The sequence below is a fragment of the Trichomycterus rosablanca genome, chromosome 15 (genome assembly GCF_030014385.1).
Source record: "Trichomycterus rosablanca isolate fTriRos1 chromosome 15, fTriRos1.hap1, whole genome shotgun sequence".
In the NCBI taxonomy this organism is placed as follows: domain Eukaryota; kingdom Metazoa; phylum Chordata; class Actinopteri; order Siluriformes; family Trichomycteridae; genus Trichomycterus; species Trichomycterus rosablanca.
This window is the reverse complement of record NC_086002.1, coordinates 12148909-12171051: the sequence shown is the minus strand read 5'-3', so window position 1 is coordinate 12171051 and position 22143 is coordinate 12148909. Positions and strand designations below refer to the sequence as shown.

Genomic DNA, 22143 nt, shown 5'->3' with positions numbered 1-22143 from the left:
CTTGATGAATTCGGCAATAAACTTTGATTAACCTATGTATTTAAATGAATATAAAATTTGACAATCGTAAACAAAATAGTAGCTATATAAATAACAACTATTTATCTGCAAATCTGTCAAAAGACTTTGATTCAGATTTATGACAAATGGTTAAGAACTAAATGTAGCTTAATATTGTTTGACTTTTTTGCTGTGTTTTTTGACAGTCATGGAACCCAAAGTCGTTGAGATGGCAGCTCTTGGAAGGGCCCTGCATCCTGGCATGTTGTATGACTGCCGCAGTGATTCATTTATTCCAGGTAAACTTTCTCCAACTCCACAATCTGGAGTTCTAATTCACTGTCTGTTTTACCACCGCTTAATCTTATTCAGAGTCACGGTGGGTTTGATTCACTGGGTGAAATGGTGGAAACACCCCAGACAGGTTGCCAGTCCATCACAGGACAAACACACTCACTCAAGGCAATATTAGTAGCTTTAGTTATCCTAACTGCATGTCTTTGGACTTGGCGCTTCGCTTGAGCGATGCAGTAAAACGTCATCAAAGTGTGAATATGAGACAAATCTGCATTTGTCAAATTTACTCTGAAAGCTCCACATGTATCTGTGTTTATTTGGATTTTCCTCACTGGTTCACTTTTTGTGTTACATCGAATTGTAAGAATCAGCTTTTTATTTCAATGTTTTTTTTATATTATATTTGTGTTATTTTCAGTGTATAAGTGTCAAACAACCACATTATTTTACATTACCCTAAAATATATGCAGTTCCACAAGACCATGGAACACATTAACAGGTTTCCCATACATCCTTATGGGGAAAAAAATACCTTGAAACTCAACACCTTTTAAACTCAACACCACTCCCAGAACCAATGTGTATATAAAACATCTACTGTGCTGTGAAAAATAAAAACAGGTCATTTCTAATTCTGTAGATTATTGCATATTTGTAACAGAAAAAATTCAGATCATTAATCAAAATGTTAAACAAAAAGGGTCTTGAGTAAAAAGCACATTTGGTAAAAGACAGTTACCTTTACTTAGGGTACAAATTAACTCGCCACCAAAATCCTACTTGTGAAAAACAACTAAGACCAGCACCGGAATGACAACAAAACATTCACATAATGCATATACTAGCAAGACTCAACTAGTTGTTTTTAAATGGCCATAAATAAACTAACTACACAAATTGTGTAAAAGTAATTATCCCAAGGTTTGTCAAATTCCAGCTAAACTTACATTTTAAAATTATGATTAATATTATGCGTTAATTGCAAGTGGTGCTCGGGCGGTGCAGCAGTGAAGTCCGCTAGGAAACTACTCCTGGGGAGAAAGTTACGACAAACGTACTCCACTCCCCACCTCCCCAAATGCCCGGCAACTTAACAAGAAGTCAAACTTAAAAAAATAAAATAAAATAAATAACAATAAAAAATACTCAGTATAATCTGAGCAATATTGTTTAAGTTGCAAGAAAAAGAAAAAAAAGAGAAAAAACAGTAAAGGCTCTGTCACGGGTATGCTGAGCAGCTTTGCATGCACCAGTACAATTATGCAAACAAGGTCCATGAATATGCTGTGACTGCTCAACCATTTTCCCAAAACAATCTATAGAAACACACAAACAAGCTGGCAGTAGAATATACTAAAACACTACAATCTAATTGCAAAAGTTCAATAAACAGCAACTACTAAATGTCCTAACTGTCGTGGCCAGTGGCTCTCTTTTACCCTATGATCAGACCAGCAGTAATTTTTCGCCTTTAGTCATCCTAATTGCTGATCGCTCAACGCCCTATGTTTACACCGGAAGCGTCATCATCGTCTGTGACAAGTATGACGCTGACAATGGGGTTTTTCTTCCATCTCCAGTAGGAACTATTATGTAGGAACCTAAATCAGAGCGTACCATTTCCATGGCGGAGACAATGCACGTACTGCTCAGCTCAATTGTCAACTCCTGTTGGTAATCTCCACATAGTTTCATAAAGTTAAACTTTGATGAATTTTTTTGCCTCGCCAACTCTGCCTGCCCATTTTGCATTCCAAATCAAGTCAAGTCAAATTTATTTGTATAGCGCTTTTTACAATGAACATTGTCTCAAAGCAACTTTGCAGAATTCAGGACCAACAGACCAAAAACAGACAGGGCAACAGTGGCAGGGAAAAACTCCCTTAGAAATACAGGAAGAAAACTTGAGGGGAACCAGACTCAGCAGGGACCCCCATCCTCCTTGGGTGGCCTGGAGGATAATTTGAATAAATAGGATTTATACAAATCCTGGAGGGAAATTACTCACATTTTTAAATATTATTAAAATCTAAAAGTCTAAGTCAAATTTTAAACCCTATGTCTGTTCTTTGCATTTGCTGCTATGTCTATTTGTAAAAGGTTTGACCCCGTGACAATGTGTTTCTGTTCTATCTCTAGTTGGAACCAAAAATGGAGCGTATCGTTTTATGGTGGTGCGGAGCACTTTGCTCAATGCTCCATACCAGTGGTGTGTGGCTTTAATTAGCTCTGTTGCTACTTTGCCATATGCAGTCTTCCTTAGGCTTGCAAATGTTTGTTGATGACACAGTTCTTTCGCCACAGCCTAATTGAATACTAAGTCAGTACATTGCACAAATTTCCTCATGGTGTAGAATCCCTCTAGTTCAATATTGCTGTACCTTTCTGCCAACCTCTGCAAGTCTTCTTAAAAGTTGCCCGTTCTAACAAATCCTAAAGGTGCTTTATTATATTTACAGCTAGTGACTGGGAGTCCAGTAAAAGCCATGGCAATAGTGTGAAATGACTTGTGATTTGTGACATTGTGCTTTATAATACTTAAAGTTCAATAATGACCATAAAGGGATGCACATGGTCAGCAACAATTTTCATCTGAACAATTCTTGATTCATAGGTGAGCAATTTGTCCTTAAAGTCCATTAACTGAGGCCCTTGACCTGTGTCTGCAACTGTTTTTTTATAAAGCAATGAGCGTGATGAAAGTGATATAATTACTATATACTGTACATATACAGTATACATTTATATTTATAATTAAGGTGCACAATTCCACTAAATGTTTTTAATGTCTTTATTTCTGTAATAAAATCTGACTAAAGTCAGTTTCAAATTAAATAGTGTTGAACTTGGTTTGATTGTTAATTCCACTCTGTCTTATTTCAGGTGTTACTCTGTGGGATAAAGCATCATTAGATAAAGATGTGGATGTGCGTCGACAGCCTAAGACTGATCTGAAATTCCTTGCTTCTGACTCTGTTCGTGAGAAGGCCAGTCTAATGGATGTGAGCGCCTCACTTAAGGCCAGCTTCCTGGGTGGTTTGATTGAAGTTGGTGGCTCAGCCAGATTTATGGATGACAAAAAGTCCTCAGCACGTCAGTCCCGGGTTACTATGTACTATGGTCAGACTACGAAATTCGCACAACTTACCATGACCCAGCTGGGCAAAGTTACCCTACCCAGAAGTGTTTGATGACCAGACAGCAACTCATGTTGTCACAGCTGTACTATATGGAGCTCAAGCTTTCATGGTATTTGATCTAACAGCTGCATCAAATGAAAACAAACAAGCAGTTCAAGGAAACCTGAACGTAATGGTCAAAAAGATTCCAGCATTTTCTGTTGAGGGAAGTGGAACACTGAAGATGACGGATCAAGAAAAACAAATGGCTAATAGTATAAACTGCACTTTTTATGGTGATTATCAGACTGATACAAATCCCACCACATACATGGAAGCACTGCAGCTGTACCAGAAATTACCTTCTATTTTAAAGCAAAAAGAAAATGATGCTGTACCAATAAAAGTCTGGCTCTATCCTCTTGCACGTTTAGATAGTAGAGCAGCTAGGCTGGAAAAAGAAATTAGTGACACACTGATTTCTAAATCAGAAGCTTTACTGGAGAAGATTGGAGAGGCAGATGTAATGTGCAATGACTTATTTGCAAATGCAACAGCCAATGATTTTCCAGATGTGAGACAAAGGCTGAAGACGTTTCAGGAGTCACTTAGGCTTTACGAAGGACTGTTTCTAAAAGCCCTCAGCAAACTTCTATCTATGATTCGGGGAGGAAAGGGGACAGACGAGGCACTAGCAAACCTTCTAACCATCAATGACAAGTCACCATTTACAGAAAACACAGTCAGTACATGGTTAGAGAACAGTCAGAGTGAACTAATTCTGCTGAATACCTATAGCCAGCAACTGAGTGGCATTCAAATTATGAAATCGTCAAGCTCTTTGACCAACGCTCTTATTGATCCTAATGTGGACACTGTGCTATGCTTTACTTTTACTTCTCTAAAGAATGTAGATCCATATCTGTCCACAGTAAAAGAATTCCTTAAGCCAGATGAGTTTGAAAAATTGTCTCCAGTTCCAAATTCAAGTGTTGATGACATTCAGTTCTGGTTCAGCAATTATGACACAACTGGAAGGATGAAAGAAAATCTTCTTCTTTTTAAAAGCTGTTTTGAGTTAAATAAGAATAAGAAGCAAATCAAGTTTATCATTGCCTCAGTCTTAGACACCTCTAACCCTGGAACCTCTATACGCTTATACAAAAAAGGGAAACTGGTAGACAGCAAGTTTAAGCCTGTGTCTAAACCTCCTGCACTCCAAGTAGAGTTCCAAGACAAAAATGTGATCCTTAAGCTTCAGAAGTCCCCCACTGGATCAACATTGCGTTACAGAGTGGAGTACAGGACAACACAAGATACAGGAGCTGACCCTGAAGGATGGAAAGTCATAGAAACTACAGATGCTCCAGCAACATACACTTTGACTGGACTGGAAATAACAAACCAGTATTGGGTCCGGCACAGAGCTTTTGATGATGTGGGAATGAGTGAAGCAAGTGACGCTGTAAACTTCACTTTTAGAGGGAAGCTCAATGTTGTTCCACTGTGCCAGCCAGGGGTCAGTCAATTATTTTAAAAGTATATTTTCATGAATGCCATTCATATTGTAAGAACAAAACATAATTTTGGGGTCCACAGGACTGCCTTACTGCTCCTTTCTGTAATGAACTAAGAAAGAGAATAATGACCAGGATTGGCATCTCACGGTGGAGTCTTTCAACTATTCAGAAAGAGGTCACAACTCTTGCCAGCAATGTTGTAAGTAAATATTTCAGTGTTCAAATATCTAGTAATATAAGCGAACTTAAAATGTTGACTGTTAGCTTACCTGTATCTGTAAAAATGCTCAAATACATCTTTCCCATTGTGCTATAAAGCTGGACAAGGAGGACCTTGTTTGTAGGTGTGTAGAGTCTGTGTTCATGCCGACTAACTGGGTGCAACAAAGTGTTCAGAGGCTGTTCATTTTTAGTGAGAGTTCTACATCAACAGCCAACAGGATGCAGAAAACTGAGCAAATGGAATACTTATTGGAAGACAGACTTCTTTACATTATCAAATCTGGATTAAATTAGTAATCACAATACAGAACTAATATTTATTATTTTACTTTCAATCAATATACACAAATACAAACCAATATAAACCAAACTACTGTCCCATCACATTGCATCAGCATGTCAACCAATGTAAATGCAAGTTTACAGTTTTGTTATTTTCTTGGCTATCAAAAACATATTGAACTTTTCTGATTCTGTACTACTAGCCTAGCCAAGCACTTAATCACATTTGGTCATATGTGGAAGAGAAACTCCTACTGTCTGATAAAAGTGCCAGCATGGGAGATAGTAGCTCAAGTACATTATTATATTGCTACTTAATATCTGCTTATATCCATCACAGACCGCACCATACGTGATTGCAATTCCTGGAGGTCTGAAACCAGGAATGGCTTTGTACTTCCAAGGGGATGCTCCTACCAATGGACAACTGTATGTATTTATGATCACACAAAATACAATAAATCTGACTAAATAATTACATACTGCAGTATGTACAAGTGAACAAATAATAATGAAAGATAAATGTTTATATTTTTTACAGAGTTACAATGAATCATAAACTTGGACCGAATGATCAAGATGACATCGCTTTTCAGTTAAAGACCACTTATAATGTTTCAATGATACGTAATAGTAGAAGGAAAGGGACTTGGGAGACAAATGAAGAGACACAAGGGTGTCCTATATACAAGGGATCTGCATTTGATGTCTTTACTGTGGCTAAAACAGAAGGCTTTGAGGTATAGATATTGGTGAAATAGGGAACAAAGTAATGCATGTATAAAAGTAAAATTATTACACTAATTAAAATTGTTGTTTTTTTAGGTTTATATAAATGGATAGTTTAGTTTCCTTTTTAAGCACCGCATGTCAGTGGAGAGCGTGACTCACATTGAGATTCTTGGAGATGTCGTAATGAACACCGTTGGTCTTGTTCCAGTAAGTCAGATAAGTTTGGTGATGATGGTCTTTCAAGTGGGATTTTAAGCAGTAAAGCACAAGCAGCATTTGTTTTCCTTATGTCATTCTGCACATTTCTGTTCTTCACAGAACTGGAGCAAATCTACTTTTGCTAAGGAACTCTGTGGTGGTGCTTCCCGCCAGCGCTCTTCAGACATTCAGTCTGATATAAACTATCCAGTTTGCAGCCCAGTGAGTATCACAGCACCTAAACATGTTGTACATAGATTTTGAAATAAATGTAACATTAATTATTAAGACTGTAAAATCAGTTAATTAAGATTGAGAATAAATCACTGTTTGTTCCCTAAATGTTTTTAATCACAGAGCAAACCATATGTGGGTCGATTAATTTCTGGCTTGACACCTGGACTGGCTTTGTTTTTCCAAGGTGTTTTTCCTGTAGATTCTCAAAGGTTTGTTTGACAGTAATGTCTAGATTTTACAATATTTAACCATTTTACATACAAATGTCCTATATTTATGTAGAAATATTCTGCCTGGCAAAAAGACTTTGGATAATTCCAGCAGTGAATACTATGTTTCAGCTAGAAACAAATATTTTAATCCTAACTAGGACACTTCTTATTTGTTAAACAACCCTGTCAGAAATTTTTTTGTGTTACAGTAGAGTCAATTTATTGTTAAGAGATTGCTGAAGTAACCGTAATTGGGTTTAAAACTGTCCAACGGATTACTGAACCCTGGAGGGCTCATGGTCAAATTGTTGTTGAAAAAAATCTTGAATGACCATGATCAGAAATTAGTTCAAACGATTGGAGATGTTAAATAGTGAAAATAAGAAAATTTTCAGACACACAAGGCAACAAGAACTCAAAGACTAAACAGTTGTGTGAAGATCAGAAATTCACTGATTAGTGAGGTTAAAAAGTAAAAATGCCTTGAAATAACACACCCATCATGCATAGCTTAGAGGCAATGTCATGATCAGGGGTTGTTTTAACTGGTAAGGTCAAGGGTCACTAATGTTATGTGGCAATAAAATTACTTGAGCTGACTACTTGAATGTACTGAATGAACACATTATCCCATCAATGGGCGTTTTCTTTTCTGATGGCATGGGCAGAATCCAGGATATCAATGCCAAGATTGATCAGATTAAATTTGTAAAAGAGTGGTTGAGAGAATTGGCCACCACAGAATTCTGACCTTAACCCCATTAAAAGTCTTTGGGATGTCCTGGAGGAAATTTTAAGATGTGGTTTAAATCTCCTATCATCACTACTAAAATAAAGTTAAAAATAAAGTCGAAATAAAGTTGTATTAAACAATGCCATGGCAAATGCACATCTTAATCAAAGCTAAATGTGGTCAAGCAAACTATTAGTGAAGACAACTTTTTTTGACCTGGTATTGTATAAATAAAAACATAAATTCTTAAATTATTGTGTCTGTAGCAATTTTGAAATTAATCTGAAGACTGGAACAAGGGCAGAAGATGACATTGTTTTACACTTTAACCCCCGTACATACGCTGTGGTGTTTAATGACAGAAAGAGCTGGCAATGGGGTTCTGAAGTAAGGCTCCAGGAAAACCCATTTTCCCTTGGAGCAGCCTTTGATATATTTATAGTGATTAAACCAGAGTGCTATGAGGTAAAGGGCTTAAATATTTAAATTTTGTGCATCATTACTTTCAGTAAAGCAATTAATCAATTTGGTCTTATACATTTTTCATGATTTTTTTAGGTAATTGTGAACGGCGTGTCTTATTATAAGTTTAACCATCGAGTACCAGTGGAAAAAGTGACTTCACTTAACATCTGCAATGTCTTCATGAACTACTTTGGCATCATTGATGTAAGTTTAAAATTACCTTTTTTATATAAGGAAAGAAGCAAAACTGTAGTATTGCCACTGAAAAACAAAGGGTCAGAATAAGGGTCAGAGAGCAGGTAATACAATAGACATAGTAATAAAATGTTTTATTCTTTTTTTCAACAGATGAAGGCAGCCATTCCAGGTCATATTTAAGGACACTGATAATCTAAAGAAGCCTTCACCGGCCTTTTTTATTATTATTATTTTCTTTTACTATTTACTATTTTCTTTTATTATTTTAACATTTGGTTGTCAGTTTTAATTTAGAAAGAACTCATTCTGTGATGCGTTATTTGATCATTTCCATGCTACAAAAGCAATATTAGCATACAATAACCATGCTTAGTAAACAAAGTTTATATCCTGCGGTGAATGATGTACTGATGCAGTTTTACTTAACTATTGTACAAGTTACTGTTCAAATACCGTAATGAAAGTTTTTTTCTTGCTTTTTACTCCCCCCACTTGAAGCCCCTGCTATCCAGGCGCAAAACTGAGTCTTGTTGGATATTCTTTGAATAAAGCTGAACAAGATTACAACAATGGATTGTCTATTTTAATTTTTACTTAAGCAGAATCATTGTCTGCACATTACATCATGTATTTATGTGAATATTTAATCATTTTAATCTGGTAAAGATTAGTGAGGCACTATTTGGTTGGGAATATTATGGAGATTAATAATTCTAAGAGTAATTAAAAGCAAAATGTAAAGACAACCCCCTTATTCTATCTAAAGTCAGTAAGCCTGCATAATATTGAAGCATGATCATCATTGATCTTAGACATTTGGCCTCCACTGTATATGGGTCAAAGACGAGACGTAACTTTTTAGTGTCCCCACTTGATAAATAATATACAATTATATAAATATAAGTGGATATACCTTCAATCAACTCCATTTGTACATCTTTACTGAAACCTAAAGTTATTTTTACGGAAAATGTATGACTTTTGAAAAAATAACCCTTGAAACCCCCAAAATGTCATTCAGTGCAACGGTTCCCCTACCTCTTTAAGTAATAAAACATTAAGAAAAAACTAATTAATCTTAAGTAAAACTTAAAATTTACTGCTTTGGCATAATTGTACAAATGTCATGTGTGACATATTAAATAATATTCAATCAGATGTGTTTTTTTATATTAATAATATTCAGGATACTTTCAGTCCCCATTTTCCCAATCTTCAGTTGTCATTCAGTACAACGTTAATAAAAAGCCTTATTTTAATATGCGATCAAGTTACTGCAGTCATGTGACCAATTATAACAACAAAAGAAGACTCCTGGGGACCCTTCAGCACACACACGAGGTCAATGCATTGTAACATTATGTGATAAAAATGTCTTTTTACTGACACAGTACATTAAAGAACAAAACTGAGTGTCATTCAGTACAACACAGAAAACCTAATATTACGGTTAATCTTGTAAACAAACAAGGTTATTAACAATTAAATGTGAATATGTGTAGAAATGTCTTTGAGCTAAGGTCAATGTTAGCTTTTGCTAACCACTGGGATAACTGTAAAATGTGCTAAAGTAAAATTTCTGTCATTCAGTACAACAACAGTCATTCAGTGCAACAGAATTTCGCTGTTGCACTAAATTGACAATGACATTGTTATACTGACTTTATAATGTTTTAAAATTATTTTTAAATATTAAAACCACTTTTTTCCATTCTAGTCTTCCTTAATAAGAGCAGTAATTACAATGAATATTAATAATTATGTTTCTGATGAAGTGGTCCCTGAGATTTTGTTATTGTCAAGTACGATGACCTGCCATTCGTTGGGCAGGTACTGCTGTCTGTAGGAGATGAGGTGCAAGTTAGCTGCATGCTACAAAATTGAAACAGAAATTCCTTTGTGTGGCCAAATCCACCTGATGAAATTTACTACCTTAAGTCTGATGTCAAAATCATAATCGCAGAACCAAAGCCATGTACAGCAAGAACCTCAAGGTTAACAACAAAAGACTGGAAAACATTTGTTCAGTTCATGAAATAAAATGCGACTTCAAATGGTTTTCACGGCTGAATGAATTTAGATTTACTGCAGCAACTTTTCCACGTGTTATGACACAAATTCCACACTCCACACTGTTCTGGTGCCTTACAAGTTGTTATGATGGCTTCATTAGCTATGTGTTTCATTGCCTTACTTTTTTCATGATGTAGTAATATTATAACACATACTTGCCACTGGTGTGGCATATTTTCATTCTACTACTGCTACTTTAATCAATAAAGTACTTAAAAACAAATTGAGTAATGAATATTCTGATGTAACAGGATCATTTGGAGTATGTCATTCAGTGCAACATAAAATCATCATACAGTGCAACAAAAACATTTGCTTAAAATAACTGTAATAAGTAATTATTATATATTTTTTTCATGTGAATGCTAGGGAATCCAGGCCTGCTTCATAGAAAACAGAGTTTGATTGGGTTTCAAATAGAATAGAATGTGTAGCAAAAACATCTTGAATACAAATAAACAAAATCCCAAGACGCATTAGAGTACAAACAATGCACAGAAAATTCAAAACAGAGTAAGTACAGTTTCTAAATAAATACAGGTTTTAAATCTTTTGTAAGAGATATACAAAACTCATAAATTTGAAATGGCTAAGATTGTTCCTTGTGTGTGTATTTTGTCATAAATTAGTCGTTGCACTGAATGACATTTTTGTGCCCTTGTTGTGTGTCAACAACACTAAAATTATCAAATAAGCAAAATGCTGAGAAAAAAAAATACATATTTACATAGGTGACACATTTGTGCACAATATTAAATGAAAAAACTAGACAATTTAATTTTATTTTTTTGGTACTTGGAACACCCTATTCGTCTTTCACCCATATACTGTAGGGTGTATACAGAGACTGCTAGATAGACTGCTAGTAAAAGGCTTCTATTATTATTTTCCTCAAATGTAATGTTTTCTTTACAAATTATATAATCTGCACAGGAATTTGACTTGCTTGCTTGACTTACTTCAAAATCAAGGTTTATTAGTCACATACATAGTCATACACAGTACAACTGGCAGTGAAATGCTTTTGTGACTGCTAAGCCACGGTAGTTACAAAATCCACAAAACAAAAAATATATATTTATACAAAAAATAGAAATGTTTTAATATGTAAAGTGTAGAAAAATTAGAATTTTAAATGAAATTAAGAAAACAACTTAAAATAAATAATTTAAAAAAGAGGCAATTTAAAGTGAACCAAGTGTGCAAAAGTGACAAAGTAGTGCAGAAACTGAAAATAATACTGAACATATACTGTGCAACAATGCTATAGTGATGTGATTACTATACACAAATACAAATCTATATACATATACACACATATATAAAAAACTGTATACATGCATATACATATATTCACACATACATACAGTATATATCTATATATACACACATAAATATATAAATTTAGATTGTGTAAATTAGTCATGAATGCTGTTTTAGTTGCAGACCCGAATAGCTTGTGGGAAAAGGCTCTTTCTCATCCTCTCCATTTTGGCTTTCAAGACACGAAAGCGCTTCACAGACCGTAACAGAGAAAACAGTCCATTACTGGGATGACTAGGGTCTTTTACTACTTTCCTGGCCCTTGACCAGCACCGTTTCCTGTATATGGACTACAGGTCAGGAAGCTTGGTCCGAATGATGCGCTCAGCTGAATGCACAACCCTCTGGAGAGCCTGCCTGTCCTGCTTGGTGCCGTTTCCGAACCAGGCTGTGATGTTTCCTGTTATGATGCTTTTAATGGTGCAGGTGTAGAAATTACAAAGCACCTTTGAGGGTAAGGTGATATAGACGCTGACGAGCCTTCTTTGCCATCACGGTGGTGTGGCAGGACCATGACAGGTCCTCCGAGATGTGGACTCCAAGGTACTTGAAACTGTCTGCTCTTTCCACACTGCAGTGCCACTGATCAAAACAGTGTCATAGTTCCTCATTTGCTTTATGCTGCAGTCCACTATCAGCTCCTTTGTCTTGTTGACATTAAGAAGGAGATTGTTATCCTGGCACCAGTCCTACAGGTGTTTAATCTCTTCCAGGTAGGCCCTCTCATCATTGTTAGAGATCAGGCCCACCACAACAGTGTCGTCAGCAAACTTGACAATGGTGGTAGAGCTGGAAGTGGCCACACAGTCATAGGTGTACAGTGAGTACAGCAGGGGGCTCAGGACACAGCCCTGGGGGGCGCCAGTGCTAAGGGTTTGCCTACTTGCACTGCTTGTGTTCTGTCTACTTGAATGTTTGCTTTTTTCTTTAAGTGTTTCCCATAAATGCTTTATGGGGTTTAGATCAGGTGACTGTGGAACAAAGTCCATAACAGTTAGTCATCCTTGATCTTCTTTGGTCTTATAATTATAGTCTTATAATTCTGTTGTAAACCTAATAGATAATATACAGTATAATGGTCTTATAATTATAGTCTTATAATTATGTTTCAAACCTAATTACTTTTTTTTATCTGTGCAACTGTAGCAATACCAAAAGTATGCAGAGATCTCTTTTCACTGGAAGTTCTGCTTTTATAACCAAATTATTTCCTAACATCATTTAAAAACAAGCAAAGGCCATGCAACCTCAATCTCTATGTATGATGCTACCTGTACAACAAGTCAAGTGCTGTTTTGAAGCACCAACAGCTCAGACACACAAGCAGTAGACTACACAAGCAAAAAGAAGCACTTAATTGACTAGTGACTAGTGGCCTATCCAATGGCAAGGACTGGCTGAAGTATTATAAAGCACACCAACATTGGACTGTATCCTGTATTATCAGGGTTGCTAATAATTCACCATTTAGCAGTCTGACAAATTTGTCTGGGTGTGATTGATTGCAGTAGTATGTTTTCTTTATTGAAAATAAGAGGCCAAACATAAATCATTGAAAAATTTGGCAAACAGTCATCAACTAAATCATTTTGTTTTTCCAGTGGTGAAAAACAAAAAAAAAGAAAAATTCCAGTTTGGTGTTAAAAAACCTGTTTGGCCAGCATAGAGCTCTGACCTTAACCTGAAGTATGTGGGGCCTTTTTACTGAACATTTGTGCCTAATCTCACTAATTCTTTTTTAGTGAATGAAGTGAATTCTCATAATCACGTTATAAAAGCTTTCCTTAAAGAATTTTAGGATTGTCCACATGGTGGTAGGAAAAAGTGTTTTTTATGAACCGTATACACATTAAAATCAACACTTAGTTTAAGGGGAGGAAGCATGGCTACTTTAGAAAGTGTAGTGCCCTGAAACGTAAATCTAGCTTTAATTGTATGACAATGAAATCTACTTAAAAACACTTTGATATCCATTACATGATTTATATAGTAGAAAATAACCATTGTGAAATTTCTGTTAGGCCATGTAAATACAAGTATGGTTAATACTTTACAGAACTTTCCCAAGATGTTTTAAACCAAATTAAAAACCCAATTTCTGAAGAAAAGCCGGGACTCTGAGAAAACTCTATGACAGCAAAGGCCTTTTCCTGTTTCAGCATGACTAAGGCACTTAGAAATAGGCTAAAACTGTGCATTGAGTTTTCATCATTGTTTATGTTTCTACATTTCAGTTGCATTTAATTTATAGTAAAGATTTGCAGTTTGGCAATTAAGATTTTATTAAGAAATTCATCAACAATAGCAAGTTATCCATTGTAGTGAAACAGAATGGAGAACACGACTATGGATTTTCTGTTTCAAATATATAACTATATACAAATCCCATTTCTAGAAAAGACAAACCCAATTATTTTTTAATTATTATTTAATTATTTATTTAATAGAATGTGGTACCTACAACACATTTTAGAAAAGTTACAGAGGCAAACTATGACTAAGGTTAAGATCCTGAAATAGTGTAGATAAGACTGCTATTCCAGAATGACCAGAAAATCATTGTTAGACTCTTAAGCAAAGCTCTTTAGCCCGCTTTAGCTACTCATTTGTTTGCTTGGATGAAATTTAAATGATGTTTGGATAAAAATTCTGCTAATGAACAAAGGTAAAGGTAAAAGCCAGTACTACTAGAGTAAAAGCATAGACCCGTTATTTCAGTGGTTGGATAAGTTCTTTCAAGTAAACACAAAATACATGTTTTATAAAATGATTTCATTTAAAAAGAAAGAAAAATATAAGTAATTGCCTCCTAAACCTACATTTAGAGCCTACCAAACTCTCTGGAGATCTCACACATGAATTAAAAGAATTTGGATGCATTCCAATGGTTCCTGAGCACAAGATTATTAACTGATGACCAAACATTTTCTTTTAAGATTTTAAAAGCAAGCAACTCTTGCTTGACTCTTAGTTTGACTCTTAGTGTGAACCCAATAAAGATGCAAGGATGATGTCAGCTAATCAGTTTATGCCCAAAACTCTACCAGTATACTTAATTTTAAGGAGCTCTGCAAATAAGATTGCAGTTAAAAATTTAAAGCTTTGCATTGCAGGCAGTTCCTTTTTACAGAAATGATGTTTTTACTTTTCTGAAATTAAAATACTGTGTGCTTGCTATGCACAATGCAATAGGGCAGTGGTAGCTCAGTGATTATGGTACTGGACTAGTAAGGTAGGAAGGCTGCCCTACTACTGCCAAGTTGTCACTGCTGCCCCCTTCCAAACTCTGATCCCCTAAGCAACACCGTTAACTATCATTGCTCAAATATTATGCCAAATATTCAGTCATAACTTTAAGCTGCTTTGCATAAAAGCTTCTGCTAAATGCCACAAGTATGAATTTATATGTAAATGCAACCTTGACTAGCATGAAGCTGTTAGTAAAATGAATGAAAATTATACCATGTTTGAAAAATAATGCAAACTTCCCCTGCAGTACATATATTGCAACACTGTTTAAGGAGATCTACTAACTACAATTCCCAGTGGCTCACTAAAAAGTTCTAGGGACAATTTGGTGGCAACCAAATGGCCTTTTTAAAGAAATTTGCTGGTTCTTGATCAGCAGCTGGTACATTATAGGTTACACTGTAATTCTAAATATTCAGAGGAGTAAATAAAATCAGGCAAATCCATGTACAGTGACCTAATGAACTGGCTGGTCTCTGAAGGAAAAAATACTTAATGAACTAGTATAACCAAAGAGTGAAATCTGTAGTATATTTTGGTGACATTTAAGGTTATCTTTGTGTACAGAAGTACACCAAATCTCAACATGTTATATCAGCAATAACTCAACATTGTGCTTCTTTCAGAAAACACAAACATCTCTAGAAAAGAAGCATTTAATTGTTGTATTCTAGGGCTTTTAAGGTAGTACATGAATGATATTTTTGCACAGTGTTTCCCAGGCACGTGCACAGATAGACCCCTAGTGGTGCTCAAGCACCTGCCCTTTTGCTTTGGATGAGAAAAGTGCCCTTTCTGCTGGAGCCCAATTTCAATCAATTCCCCCCAAAAGTGTTTTGATATCTGACGGGCATTTACTTGAGTTCTTGTGAGAATTCTGTCCTGACACTTTTACTGTTTTACAAATTAGACAAGTTCACTAGTTTTGTTTAATTTAAAATCTTATTTATTTTGATGTGAAAGCCCGAAGAAAAAAAAGCATGAGCTCAAACATTTTGCAGGAGAATGTCAAGTAGCTCTCACAGTAAAGTGTTGAAAATAGATACAAACATACAATATTTTATAATTACAGCATCCTGGCCAAAACGCTGTGTAGGAAAAGTCACCTGTAGTCAAGGAGTTATTTTCATGCAAGCATTTATTCTTCAACAGTTGAGGTTTACAAATGAGGAATAATTTTGCTATGTATTTAACATTACAAACTAATATATGTAGAAGGCTAAATATAATGCTTTATGATATAGAACAGCATACAAAAAATGATGAATAAATAGGAAAATGTTATTTAGCTGTCTATTTGATTTTATTGGCATAAAAATAGGCCCATTGTTGACATTAACTACCCAAAGTGGGTTTCTGATTTGAAATCAAAGGTAGGTCTTAAGTTGAGCTACATGACAGTCTGGTGAGGTAAATTGATACTAGTAATGGTATATTATTAGTGTAATGCTTCAATTCTGTCAGAAAACAGTAAAATGATGTATACTGTGTTCTCCCCTTTATGAAGCTTCAGTAAGTCACTCTTGATTATTAAGCACAACATTGATTTATCTCATTTACAAATTTGGAGCATAATGCCAAGAAAAGAAAGGTTACAAAAGCAGAAAGAAAAGGAACTACAACAAGCAGCTCAGGGTAGCAGCTCTCTTTTATCCTGGATTAGGCCATCTACCAGAAAAGTTATGCAATTTGATAATTTGAGTTATTTGATTAGATGTGTATTGACTGTGTTAACAAAAATAAATATGTAAGTTAAATATCCTACTGTGTTTTTTTTATTATTTTATTAATAATTTTGGGGATGGGTGCCCTTTTTTTGGCTTGAGCACCTGCCCCCAAAAATGTCTGTGCACGTGCCTGGTGTTTCCAAGGTTCTGCATTCAATAAAACCTTGATGAAATAGTTGTAGAGGAGGAATTAATGAAAAATGTGCACCTTATAACTGCCCTCTACAACTCTTGTGCTTAGATGTAGTTTTTACTTTTGGCCTTTCACATACTTGTATTGTAGTCAGATATTTTAACAGTTACAACCCCAAATCAGAAAAAGTTGGGACAGTGTGGAAAATGCAAATATGCATGTTTTACCTGCTCAATTTAATTTTATTTGTTAATATACCTCCATTCCCGCATTTCAGGCCTGCAACACATTCCCAAAAAAGTTGGGACAGGGGAAATTTAGGGCTAGTAATGAGGTGAAAAAAACTAAATAATGATGCGATTCCAAACGGGTGATGTCAACAGGTGATTGTAATCATGGTTTGGTACAAAAGCAGCATCTAGGAAAGGCTGAGTCTTTGATGAGCAAAGACGATCAGAGGATCTCCAGTTTGTCAACTAATGTGTGAGAAAATTATTAAAATGTTTAGATTGGAAGGGATTTGCATATTTCTCCCTCTACAGTGCATAATATCATTAAACCATTCAAGGAATCGGGAGGAATTTCAGTGTGTAAAGGCCAAGAGCGACCAAGAACCACCATTCAGTGATAGCTGATATAACCACCTGGGCAAGGGATTACTTTGGCAAACCTTTGTTAAGCACTACAATACAGAGTTACATGCACAAATGCACTTACAATTTTGCTGTGCAAAAAAGAAGCCTTATGTTAACCATGTCCAGAAGCGGCGTCGACTTCTCTGGGCTCTGTGAAGCATGGAAACATGTATTGTGGTCATATGAATCAGCATTCCAGGTCTTTTTTGGAAAAAATGGACGCCGTGTGCTCTGGACCAAAGACGAAAAGAACCATCCAGACTGTTATCAGCAACAAGTCCAACAGCCAGGGTCTGTCATGGTATGGGGCTGTGTCAGTGCCCTTGGCAAATGTCATTAACACTTCTGTGAGGGCAGCATTAATGCAGAAAAGTACACTGAGAAACATATGCTGCCTTCAAGACATCATCTTTTCCAGGGACGTCCATGCATTTTTCAACAAGACAATGCAAAACCACATGCTGCACGCATTACAAAGGCATGGCTGCAGAAGAAGAGGGTACGGGTGCTGGACTGGCCTGCCTGCTGTCCTGAACTGTCCCCAATAGAGAATGTGTGGAGAATTTTGTAACGAAAAATGTGACAACGATGACACCATACTGTTGCACATCTTAAAACGTGTTTGCAGGAAGAATGGGACAAAATAAAAGATGAAACACTAAATCACTTGGTATCCTCGGTGCCAAAATATCTTTTAAGTGTGGTGAAAAGAAATGGCAACATTACAAAGTGGTAAATGCTTTACTGTCCCAACTTTTTTGGAATGTGTTACAGGCCTGAAATGCAGGAATGGATGTTTATTAATAAATGAAATATCTCAGGATCATCCTGTCTGCAATCAAATAAATGTCAAAGTAAATGTAAGAAACTTTGTTTTTTTTTTAATTATTTGCATTTTCCATGCTGTCCCAACTTTTTCTGATTTGGGTTTGTATATTTTTCACCCTTCTTGCATGATGCTTTAAATTAAATAATAAACGAAGAATGCAAATGTAACTGGCATAACATTAAAATAAAAATTAGGCATGTCACACAAGATTAAAATGTGTAAAATTGTATAACTTGCAGTCTATTACTAAAATGCTTTAAGCATGAATATTTTTGTGGATTTAAATAAAGCTCAGGGGTAAAACAAACTGACTGAAAATATATACCTGTATGTTTTCTCACAGCTAACAAACATTTTTTAGCTTTTTAAAGCAAAATCATCACAGGTTACTGTTATTATTATTTCTAATACATATACACTGACCAGGCATAACATTATGACCACTCACAGGTGAATAACACTGATTATCTCTTCATCACGGCACCTGTAAGTAGGTGGGATGTATTTGGCAGCAAGTGAACATTTTATCCTCAAAGTTGATGTGTTAGAAGCAGGAAAAATGGGCAAGCGTAAATTGTGATGACTAGACGACTGGGTCAGAGCATCTCCAAAACTGCAGCTCTTGTGGTGTGTTTTTGGTCTGCAGTGGTAAGTATCTATCAAAAGTGGTCCAACAGTGGTAGGAACAGTGGAAGGAACAGTGGTAAACCGGTGACCGGGTCGGCCAAGGCTCATTGATGCACGTGGGGAGCAAAGGCTGGCTCATGTGGTCCGATTCAACAGGCAAGCTACTGTAGCTCAAATTGCTGAAGAAGTTAATGCTGGTTCTGATAGAAAGGTTTTAGAATACACAGTTGTAGGGCTGTTTTGGCAGCAAAAGGGGGACCAACACAATATTAGGAAGGTGGTCATAATGTTATGCCTAATCAGTGTACATATATCTGGTTTGGGTGTTTTCCCATCTGCAAAGATGGTTTTTGTGTCATTGTTTTCTATGTACAGAAGTTGGCAAGGATTATGCCAGGATTATTACTGTTATTCAGACCCTGACCCCCCCCCAAAAGAAAAAACAAACAAACAAACAAAGAAAAAACAAAGAAAAACCCAAAACATAAAATTAAATAAGGGAGTAATTTATTTTCCTGTTTGAATGCTGATTTACTCTATCTTTCAGTCTTATTAGATTGCATGTCTCGTTTATTTTAGGCAAGTTACACATGTATAAAAGACTAAGATAATAATGGGAAGGCTGTGGATGATGCTAAAGCTACTCTGTTCTGATTTAAAAGAGATTTATCTCTGTGTACTTATAGACAAAAACTTACAGAATATGTGATATAATTGTATTTCTTGTATTATTATTTCTTCTCCAATTGTTACTGCTATAATTACTACAACCCCAATTCCAATGAAGTTGGGACATTGTGTAAAACATAAACAAAAACAGAATACGATGAATTGCAAATCCTTTTCAACCCATATTCACTTGAATACACTACAAAGACAACAAAAGACTGGGAAAGTTGAGGAATGCTTAAAAAACACCTGTTTGGAACAGGTGAACAGGTTAATTGGAAACAGGTAAATGTCATGATTGGGTATAAAGGGAGCATCCCCGAAAGGCTCAGTCGTTTACAAGCAAGGTTCACCACTGCATGAGCAAATAGTCCAACAGTTTACGAACAACGTTTCTCAACGTGCAATTGCAAGGAATTTAGGGATTTCATCATCTACAGTCCATATCATCATCAAAAGATTCAGAGAATCTGGAGAAATCTGTGCAAGTAAGGGGCAAGGCTGAAAACCAACATTGAATGCCCGTGACCTTCGATCCCTCAGGCGGCACTGCATTAAAAACCGACATCATTCTGTAATGGATATTACCACATGGGCTCAGGAACACTTTAGGAAACCATTGTCAGTGAACACAGTTCATCGCTCCATCTACAAGTGCAAGTAAAAACTCTACCATGCAAAGCGAAAGCCATATATCAACAACACCCAGAAACGCCGCCAGCTTCTCTGGGCCCGAGCTCATCTGAGATGGACTGATGCAAAGTGGAAAAGTGTCCTGTGGTCTGACGAATCCATATTTCAAATTGTTTTTGGAAATCATGGACGTCGTGTCCTCCGGGCCAAAGAGGAAAAGGACTGTCTGGATTGTTATCAGCACAAAGTTCAAAAGCCAGCATCTCTGATGGTATGGGGGTGTGTTAGTTTCCATGGCATGGGTAACCTGCACATCTGTGAAGGCACCATTAATGCTGTAAGGTACATACAGGTTTTGGAGCAACATATGCTGCCATCCAAGCAACGTCTTTTTCAGGGACGTCCCTGCTTATTTCAGCAAGACAATGCCAAGCCACATTCTGCACGTGTTACAACAGCGTGGCTTCGTAGTAAAAGAGTGCGGGTACTAGACTGGCCTGCCTGCAGTCCAGACCTGTCTCCCATTGAAAATGTGTGGCGCATTATGAAGCGCAAAATACGACAACGGAGACCCCGGTCTGTTGAGCAACTGAAGTTGTACATCAAGCAAGAATGGGAAATAATTCCACCTACAAAGCTTCAACAATTAGTGTCCTCAGTTCCCAAACGCTTATTGAGTGTTGTTAAAAGGAAAGGTGATGTAACACAGTGGTAAACATGCCCCTGTCCCAACTTCTTTGGAACGTGTTGCAGGCATCAAATTCAAAATGAGTGAATATTTGCAAAAAACAATAAAGTTTATCCATTTGAACATTAAATATCTTGTCTTTGTAGTGTATTCAATTGAATATGGGTTGAAAAGGATTTGCAAATCATCGTATTCTGTTTTTATTTATGTTTTACACAACGTCCCAACTTCATTGGAATTGGGGTTGTACATCCCATGTAAATAATCACATTCAGTACAAGGTGTATTTGTTTAGAAGACTGGAATTCTTTAAAATAATGTCTGCAATTCTGGCTCCTCAAAACAAGTAAACAACAGCTGAACTGCTAATATTTCTGACCATAGAATCTCCCACAGTCAGAGTTTCTGAAGGGGAAAGCCATGATGAGGCTCTGCATACACTGTGTCCAGAAGAGGTATTCCTGTTGTCAGACTGGTGGTTGTAGACCTTGGGTAGGATCATACACCCTGCACTTACTGACCTCCCAGGTCTGGCGAGGCAACTGGTAAACGACCTAGTGTGCACCTGGTGAAACAGCTGTAGTAAAGGACAGAGGATGGTCATTTCATTCTTCTGAAATAGAAAATCTGTTTAAATCAGAATCAGAATGAAAGAAGCTTGTTCTTTTCAAAAGCTTTTTGAGCTGAATAAATTGAAGAAGCAAACCAGTTTGTCAATTCTCAGACACCTCTAATCCCAGAACCTCTATTCCCTGTTAAACAAACAAAAAAAACTACAACAAAATGAGTTCCTTATCATTAGTCTGGTTACAAACAGGAGTTAGCACAGAATGGAGGTTCCAAAGTCCAACACCCAACAGTTCTGTTCCTTGTTCTTCTTATTTTATCATACATTATTGTGTATTCTGACACCTTTTTATCAGAACCAGCATTAACTAGGCAAGTCAAGAATTGTTGTCAGAAACTGTCTGCCATCCACAACAAAATACATTTTGTTTTATAACTTGTGCTCACATAAGCCCAGGTACTCAGGTATCAGATTATACAGTGACTGAAAAGTTATGTATGCATTCCAAAATACCACAGTACTAGCAGGGGCAACTAAATCGGTGCAGTTGTTGCCGGTCTGTAGTGGTCAGCATCTATCAAAAGTGGTCCAAGGAGGGAACAGTGGTAAACCGATGACAGGGTCATGGTCATGTAAACATATTTTTGAAAAGATTATATTATTTATTAAAAAATACATGTAGAGCCTACCAAACTCTCTAGAGATCACAAGTAAATTAAAGGAATTTGGGTGCATTCTAATGGTTCCTAAGCACAATTATTACAAAATCATTA

General features: G+C 36.3%; 1 pseudogene; it reads left to right on the top strand.

Annotated features, from left to right (window-relative positions):
* The first annotated feature begins 208 nt into the window (after nucleotides 1–208).
* On the top strand, nucleotides 209–8396 carry LOC134329577 (stonustoxin subunit beta-like; annotated as a pseudogene).
* Nucleotides 8397–22143: the final 13747 nt, after the last annotated feature.